Here is a 9,120-nt window from a genome sequence, read left to right as displayed (position 1 = left end):
TTGGTCCAGAAGCAATTATCAATTAAGAACAACTACTTGTAATCCAGAGCTTTCATTTGTGTTATTTCGTTCTGTGCTTTCAACGCTGTAAGAGGCTACTCCGCCCAGAGGAGAATCAATTAGTGCGTCTTCTTTGCCTTGGATTAGCAATCCTCTGATTGCAAACCAAGTAATTCCTCTGTGTCTATTTTCTATTTTAATTAGTCTCTGTCTTTTTAATTACAAATTCTTTTAAGTTAGTTGAATATCCGAGAAGGGTTTTTGGTTGTATTTTGTAGGGCAATTCACCCCTCCCCTCTTGCCGGCCTCCAAAGGGACCAACAAGTGGTATCAGAGCAAGGCACGCTTCAGGAGGACTAACCGCCGATCGAAGCAACAAGATGGCCGGACCAAGCATCGTCCCACCAAAATTCGAGGGGAACTTCGCAGACTGGAAGCGTCGTATGGAGGTATTCCTAAAAACAGATTTTGAAATTCGGTTTATCATGAAATATGGTTTTGTAGCTCCGACGAATCAGGATGGAAAAGAAAAAGAAGAGAGCGATTGGACAAAGAAGGAGCAGAATGAGTCGGTAGCAAATAGCCGTGCGGAACATCACCTTCTGAGCGTGTTACCACCTCAAGAGGTCAACCGCATCGGAACTATTTATCTGCTAAAGAACTTTGGGAGAAGTTCTTGGAACTCCACGAAGGCACGTCCGAAGCGAAGCTCGCTAGAAGGGACATCCTCCGCAACAAACTGATGAACATCCGTCTGGAGAAAGGTGAGAAAGTAGCTGGTCTACATGCGAAGGTAAAAGAACTAGTTACTTGTCTCGAAAACCTTGGTGAAACGGTAACAAACCGGGACACTATATGCTACGCGCTCAACGCGTTTCCAAGAACTCCGGAGTGGACATCAATCGTCGACGCCTACTACATCTCAAAAGACCTGGAGGTAAGTACTTTAGAAGAGTTGTTTTCTACTCTTGAATTGCATGAAACCAGGTGTGCAGGAACGACAAAGGATACAACCCAGACTATGGCGCTGAACGCAACCCAGAATGATGAACTCGAGTCAGACTCCGAAGACGATCAAGAAGCATACATGGTAAGAAATTTTAAAAAGTTTTTTAGATCTAATAAATTTAAAATGCAGAATCAAAAAGGTAGAAGAAAGGTATGGTGCTACCAGTGTCAGAAGGAGGGACACCTAAGGGAAGAGTGCCCAGAACTCAAGAAGGTCAAAATGAAGACACCCAAGAAACACAACCTAAAAGCAACTTGGGATGACACTTCTTCATCTGAATCAGAAGCTCAAGAATATGCAGAGATTGCACTGATGGCAAGCCACGAAGGACAAAGCACATCAGAACCCAGTATCGATGAAGGGGGAGCGACGTCAGATGGAAGTAGCGAAGCAGGGGGAGATTCAGGCTTCAAGTCTGATATGGTAAGTGAGGTATGCCTCTTACCCCCTGATGAACTCTACTTTGGTATCAAAGCTATGACTAAATCCATGTATAAATTAGAAAATAAAAATGTCAAATTAGAAAATGAAATTTTAGAAACAAAGAGAATTTTGGCAAAATCATGTCTTATAAAGGATTTTGAAAAATTGAAAATTGAAAATAAAAAACTAAAAGGATTTTGAAAAATTGAAAATTGAAAATAAAAAACTAAAAGAAGAAATAGAAAGATTGAAAAAATCCAATGGTTCAAATATTTCAACTTTTAGAAATTATAGAGGTTTAAATTGGTACTATAGATTTCATCAAAGTCAAATTAGAAATATATCAAAAATCTATATACCTAGAAAATACTTGGTTAATCCTGTAGATAAGAACCTCTACTGGATTCCAAAAACCTATTTAATTTAAAATTAAAATCAAACTTAGCATTTTCAGCAAGGAAATTAAACAACTAATTTCTTTATGAGGCTTTGTCTAAGGAAGTGGTTGTTGCTCCAATAACCAAGAAGGCCTAGTGCCTCGCCACGACCTGGAAGCCAAGTATTGCAATGAAAAGTTTAATTGACTAACTGAAAAAGCATTAATTTAAATTACTTAATGCTTTAAAAGAGTTATTCAATTTGTGCTAGAAAATACTTAAAATTAATTTATATAATAATTTTTTTTGGAAAATAATTTTTTTTAGAAAATTTCTGAAAATTATTGACTTAGATACTTTTTTTAATTAACTTAGAAATTTTTCTATGAATATTGTCTTATACATTTTTTTCGCCTTAGAAATCGTTTATAAAAAATAACTTAAAATTTTTTTCTCAATATTGACTTAGAATTTTTTTTAAAAAACTAGATATTCTCTTTTGAAACATTGCCTTACAAATATTAATTGCCTTAGAAATTTTTTATGAAAATTCACTTAAAATTTTGTTTACCTTAGACTTGTTTAAAGAACCCCTATTTTTAATGTGATCAAAGGGGGAGAAGAATGTTAAGTCTAGGGGGAGGTATATAAATTTTTTTATGAAATATCTTTGGACTTAATTGCAAATAAATTGTTTTTATTGCATCTGTTTTTCCCTAGCTTAACTTGGGTTGCTCACATCAAAAAGGGGGAGATTGTTGAAACCCCGAGGTGTTTTGATGTGATCAAACAAGTTAAGCTAGGTCCTGCGTTGTTTAACCCTTGTGTCTAAGTGTGCAGGAGCTTAGGAACACAGGAAGTCGAGCGGAAGACGCGGCTAACGAGAAGGACGGCACGGGGAGAGAGCCGACGGGCTCGGTGCGTCAGGGGCAGGTGACCGCGGAAGAGTACCGTGGACGAGAAGAAGCGTCTGCGGCGTTCGAGGGACGAGCAACCGGGAAGGAAGGCTGCGAGGAGAAGGCCGAACATGGGTTGGGTGAGCCCTATTCCGAAGGCCGAGATCACTCAAGCAAATGGGCCGGAGCGAATAGACCCAGCGAGATGAGTGGATCGAGGCAGGTGAACAGTCAAAAGTCAATTTAAGTTGACCTTAGGGCTCGGCGCCGGAACCATCAGGCGCCGGAACCGACAGCGCCGGAACCCTTCCGGGCGCCCGGAATCGACTTTTCAACAGGATCGAGTTTTGACTCGATCCGACAGTTGGGGGATAAAATTTATCCCCACCAGGGCGCCCGGAACCCTTCCAGGCGCCTGGACCAAGACTATAAATATAGCCTTGGTCCAGAAGCAATTATCAATTAAGAACAACTACTTGTAATCCAGAGCTTTCATTTGTGTTATTTCGTTCTGTGCTTTCAACGTTGTAAGAGGCTACTCCGCCCAGAGGAGAATCAATTAGTGCGTCTTCTTTGCCTTGGATTAGCAATCCTCTGATTGCAAACCAAGTAATTCCTCTGTGTCTATTTTCTGTTTTAATTAGTCTCTGCCTTTTTAATTACAAATTCTTTTAAGTTAGTTGAATATCCGAGAAGGGTTTTTGGTTGTATTTTGTAGGGCAATTCACCCCTCCCCTCTTGCCGGCCTCCAAAGGGACCAACACTTGGCTGAGAGCAATCAACGCTGACATCATCCGAATCCCTTCGGAATTCGTGCAAATCATCTCCATTAAAGTCGAGCACGCGCCCACACCTGTTAATGGTGTTCCTTAAATGCTGTCTTGTAGGCGTGTGCCATGTGTCACTATCGCTGTCACTGCATGCCCAAAGCGACAGACATTGATGTGATGTTTAGCGGTTTGAATTCAACGGCTGGATTTGCGCTCTAGCTTCCATGACCTAGATCGGATGGTCCCGGTCGGCCAAGCTCGAGCTTTATAAAGTTGCGGCGGTGACTTTATCTTCTTACTCTGCATCCTCCGCGATAGCTACCGACGTTCCTCTGCGTGACCAATGCTCCGGCGACCGTTTGCTGTCCCCAGCATCGGCTACTCTTCTATAAGCTCCTCCAAATCCTCTCTGCCTCCTATCTTCGATCTGTTGCGACCCTCGTAGCTTTCTGTATTTCTCCCGTGCTCGCGGTATTTTCTGTTTGTATTTCTCTCCGTCAAACTCTTTGTTTTCTTATTTTCTAGCAATGGCCAGTTCTTCACAGCCGTCGGACCCCTCGCCTAAGCTCTGGTATTCTACCATGAAGACCAGGTTCGATGCGAGCGACGCTGAAAGTCTTAGAAACGCCTTTGGAATCCCTTATGATCATGAGGTCATTTTGGCTTCTTCGTCCGATTAGCCAAATTACCCGTCGATCAGAACCATCTGCTTGTTCCGAGACTAATTTGGGGTTAGTCTGCGATTTCCTATCCACCCCTTTGTCATCGAAGTTTGTAATTATTTTCGTGTTCCTCTCCCCTAACTAGTACTAAATTCTTTTCATCTGCTGTGCGGTGTTGTTGTCCTGTTCCAGCTGCACGGCATCCCTTTGACCCCTCAAGTCTTTCATTATTTCTACTACCTCAATCAATCCGAGCTGGGGACCTATCTCTTTCAGTCTCGGGTCGGACTAGTATTTTTTGATAAGATGTCATCTTCCAATAAGCATTGGAAAGAGTATTTTTTCTTTCTGCGACTTCCTGAATGACCAAGCTTCCGAACCCAATGGCAGGTCGGACTACCACCTCAACCTGACTTGAAGAAGTACAAAAGCCGATCAGATTACCTTCATGCTGCTAACATGTTGGTTGGTCAAAAATACGATATCCACAAGATGTTGTTAGAGGGCGTTATGTATATCTTCGGGCTGAGTCTAATTCGCACGAGGCTCCCGAGTGGCTTAAGTATGAAATTTCTTGGCTCCTTTCTTGTGAGTCTAACTGGTTTGCTTTTTTTCTTTTATAGCCAAAATCATGATGTGAGCGCGCGCAGCTAGCCTGACGAAGCTAAAGGATGATGAGATCGAGGCAGTCACTGCCAAGAAAATGGCGAGCCTCGGCTTGATGCCAGTCGACTCCGAGGAGGGCACGATTGCTAGGAGCAGGGAGACGCCCGTCGTCGTTTAGACAACCAGCATCAAAGAAGTTGTTGAGCCTCTCCAAACTCTCGAAGCACAGCCCACCGCTCAGACCGAAGGTACCGAGTCTTCAGATAATGGGTTGCCACTCGTCGGGGCAAGAGGCGCCGCATGGAAACCACCTCCCGATCTGCCACCTCGGCCGTGGGTACCACCGAGCGAGTTGGCACTTCTTCCCCTGTGGTTGTCCCAACAGTGGAAGCCACTTCGTCTGATCGGACACCCTCTCTGCCCGATCTAGCAACGAAGCCTATCGCCGCACGGCCGATCGCATCTCTGCCTTCGTCCCGCACCCAACGGAGGTCACTGCTGTCCAGGATTGACCCAGCATCGATTGCTGCTCGCTCCAGTCCGACGGTCTCCTCCTCATCAAACTCGAGCGGTCGACGATCGGTGACCGCAACCCTCAATCTTCCCACCGAGGACTATCTCGAGCAGTGTGCCCCACCGACCACCCCTGAACACAAGATTCTAATTCGCGGACCACTTGCAGTGTTTGGGAGGAAGCACAGGCCCGAGCAGCCATGATGTCTCACAGGCAACTCGGCAACAGCCATCTGTAGATGTCCACGGGAGTACGTATTCCAATAATCAATTTACGCCTTACCTCCGATCGGAGCTATTTTTTTTTGTGCTAGCAGTACTGGGTGGAGAGCATGGTCATGTGCCAACGCCTTGCTTTTGTAGAGGATGAGCTCAAGAAGCTCAAGATTTCTGGTGGCGCCTCTTCCTCCCAAGGGCCATCGGTTGCACAGCTACAGGCCGATCTGGAGAAGGCCCAACAACTCCTTGTGGCCGAGCAGCAGAAGTTTGTCGATTAGACTATCAGGCTAGGCCAGATCGAAACACAATTGAAGACCTACGACAAAAAACTCGAGCTGGCCACCACAAGGAAACAACGAGCCATCGCCGACCTGGAGCTAAAGAACCAGGAGGCTTGGCGGCTCGCCCAAAAGCTTAAAGAAGCCGAGGACAATCTGATCGCCGAGCGAGCCTGCCGAGCGACTGGAGAGGAGTCTTTGAATAAGAAGCTCGAGGATGCCGAAGTTTCCCTAGAGGCCTCCCGTTCTGCCCTGACGATCTATCAACAAGATGAGTCGAGTCGATTTGCAGTGATGAAACAGGAGTATCTCCGCTCGGATCAGTTTACTAACAAAGTTGTCCGGTGGATCGTCCGTGCGTTCGAGCTAGCTGTTGATGGGACCCTCCAGTAGCTCAAGGCGGACGATCATCTCCCCAAAGCCCTGACGGACGACATTATCAATCGTAGTCAGCTGAACGATTCCATGCCTGATGATGTATTTGACTATATAGAGTGAGCTGGAGTCCTATAAAAGTTTAGTCTTAAATGTATTCCTGTCGTTTAGCAGTATCCTTTTGCGAAATAAATGGTTTGCTCGCTTTACGGGACTTTTCTTTATGATTTATTTATTTCCATGTTTGGCACCAGTTTTTCTACTCGGCTATAATCATGGCATGTCTTCGGTCTATCCCGACGACTTGCGGGTCGTCGATTGGCCATTGACGAATTCAATAAAGTTCATACCTTCTCATGAGTTTAAGGTTGTCGCTCGACCGTCGATGGAGACCGGGGTTTAACGTCACCGCTCGACGATCTGGTGAAGACAGGGGTTTAACGTCACCGCTCGACGATTCGGAGAAGACAGGGGTTTAACGTTGTCGCTCGACGATTTGGTGAAGACAGAGGTTTAACGTCGCTGCTCAATGATTCGATGAAGACAGAGGTTTAACGTTGCCGCTCGACAATTTGGTGAAGACAGGGGTTTAACATCACTGCTCGACGATTTGTAGTGTCGTTCGGCACAGAATTCGGAACTTGCTTTCTTTATTTCTACCCTACACACCAAGAGCATAGGGATATAAAGATATATTTGACTGTTACATCAGCACACCTTTTACCCAACTCGGTAAGGCTGGAGATGGTTCGCGCTCCATGGACATTCTAGTCGCCACCCGTACTCGTTTTCCAAGTAGTAAGCACCTGAGCGAAGCTTCTTCGTAACCTTGAAGGGTCCAACCCAAGGAGCTTCCAGCTTAGTGACGTCGCCGACCGACTTTACTTTATTCCACACCAAGTCGTCGACCTGAAACGATCTTGGAATCACCCTCCAATTGTAGCTCTGCTTCATCCTCTGTCGGTATGTCATCAACCGGACGGCCACTTTAGCGCACACTTCATCCACCAAATCCAGCTCCAGAAACTTCCGCTCGGCATTGTCTTCGTTGTAGTGCTATATCCGGTTGGATTCAACATCGACTTCGACGGGGACGACCGCTTCACCGCTATATACCAGGTGGAAGGGCGTTGCCCCGGTCCCTTCCTTGGGAGTCGTGCGGATCACCCATAGCACGCTGGGGAGTTCATCTACCCAGTTCCCTCCGATGTGGTCGAGCCGAACGCACAGGATCCGAAGTATTTCGTGGTTGGCGACCTCCGCCTACCCATTGCTCTGAGGGTAGACTACCGAAGTGAAGACTTACTGAATGTCGTACCCTTCACACCACTCCTTGAGCTTCTGACCCATGAATTGTCTCCCATTATCGGAGACGAGCCGGCACGGGATCCGAATTGACAAATGAAGTGCTGCCAAATGAACTTCATGACCATCCGCTTGGTTATCCTCGCCAGCGGCTCAGCTTCGACCCATTTGGAGAAATAATCAACCGCGATGAGCAGGAACTTCCTCTGACCCGTCGCCATGGGGAAGGGTCCCACGATGTTCATACCCCACTGATTGAACGGACAAACCACTGTGGACGCTTTCATCTCCTCGGTCGGCGGGGTACGAGAGGTTGTGATACTTCTGGCAGGACAAGCAGGTATCCACCATCCGAGCGACATCCTCTTGGAGGGTCAGCCAGAAGAATTCGGCTAGCAGGATCTTTCTTGCCAGTGAGCGACCGCCCGGGTGTCCTCCGCAAGATTCTTGATGAAACTCCCGTAGTATGTAGTCGGCGTCCTCTGACCTGACGCATTTAAGTAGAGGCCTAGAGAAAGCCTTCTTGTAGAGCTGATCTCCGATAAGGGTGAACAGACCAGCCCTCTTTCTTAATAAGCGGGTCTCCTCCAGATCGAACTGTGTAGCTCCTGATCGTAAAAACTCCATCAGCACCATCCTCCAGTCGTCTGGAAGGTAAGTCCCTCCATCCGGTCAATGTGGGCCACTAAAGACACCTGCTCGATTGGCTGCGATATGACGATCGACAATAACGAGCTAGCCAGTTTGGCCAATTCGTCTGCAGCTTGGTTCTCCGCTCGGGGGATCTTCTGTATTACGACATCCCGAAAGTTAGCCTTCAGCTTTTCGAAAGCCTCAGGATAGAGCCGAGTCGCGTGTTGCTTATCACGAACAACCCAGCCAACTGCTAAGCGACCAACTACGAGTCTGAGTGGATGAGGACCTTGATCGCTCCGACGTGCCGGACAGCTTGTAGGCCAGCTATAAGTGCTTCATATTTAGCTTCATTGTTGGTTGCCCAGTAGTCTAACCGAACGGATAGCTGCATCCACTCATCTTGGGGGGAGACGAACAGTATTCTGATCCCGCTCCCCTACTGAGTGACCGAACCATCTGTATATATTTTCCAAATGGCCTCTGGTTCAAGATTCTGTATCTCAGTGATGAAATACGCTAAGGATTGCGCTTTGATGGTCGTTCGGGGCTAGTATTGGATATCGAACTCGTTGAGCTCTATCGTTCATTTGATTAGCTGTCTGGACACTTCTGATTGAGAAGGACCCTCCCCAAAGGATTGTTGGCCATCACGATAATGGAATGCGTGAGGAAGTAGGGGCGAAGCCTCCGAGCGACGAGCACCAGTGCAAAAGTCAGTTTCTCGAGACCGGTGTAGCGAGATTCAACATCTTTCAATATATGACTCAGGAAGTACACTGTCTGTTCCTTGTCGCTCGGCCTAACTAGTGCCGAGCCGACCGCATGCTCGGTCGAGGATAAATAAATTCTGAGTGGCTCGCCGACAATTGGCTTAGCTAATACAGGCAATGAATTGAGGTACTTCTTCAATTCTTCAAACGCCTGGTCGCACTCTTCGTCCCATTGAAATTTGGTGGCTCGACGTAATATCTTGAAGAACAGCAAGCTCCGATCAGCTGACTTGGAGATGAATCTGGATATGAGCCGCTGAGTTTCCTTCAAATTTCAGGAC

The sequence above is a fragment of the Zingiber officinale genome, chromosome 2B (genome assembly GCF_018446385.1).
Source record: "Zingiber officinale cultivar Zhangliang chromosome 2B, Zo_v1.1, whole genome shotgun sequence".
NCBI classification, from domain to species: Eukaryota; Viridiplantae; Streptophyta; class Magnoliopsida; order Zingiberales; family Zingiberaceae; genus Zingiber; species Zingiber officinale.
The sequence above is the reverse complement of the archived record's forward strand: the minus strand, read 5'-3'. Positions refer to the sequence as shown.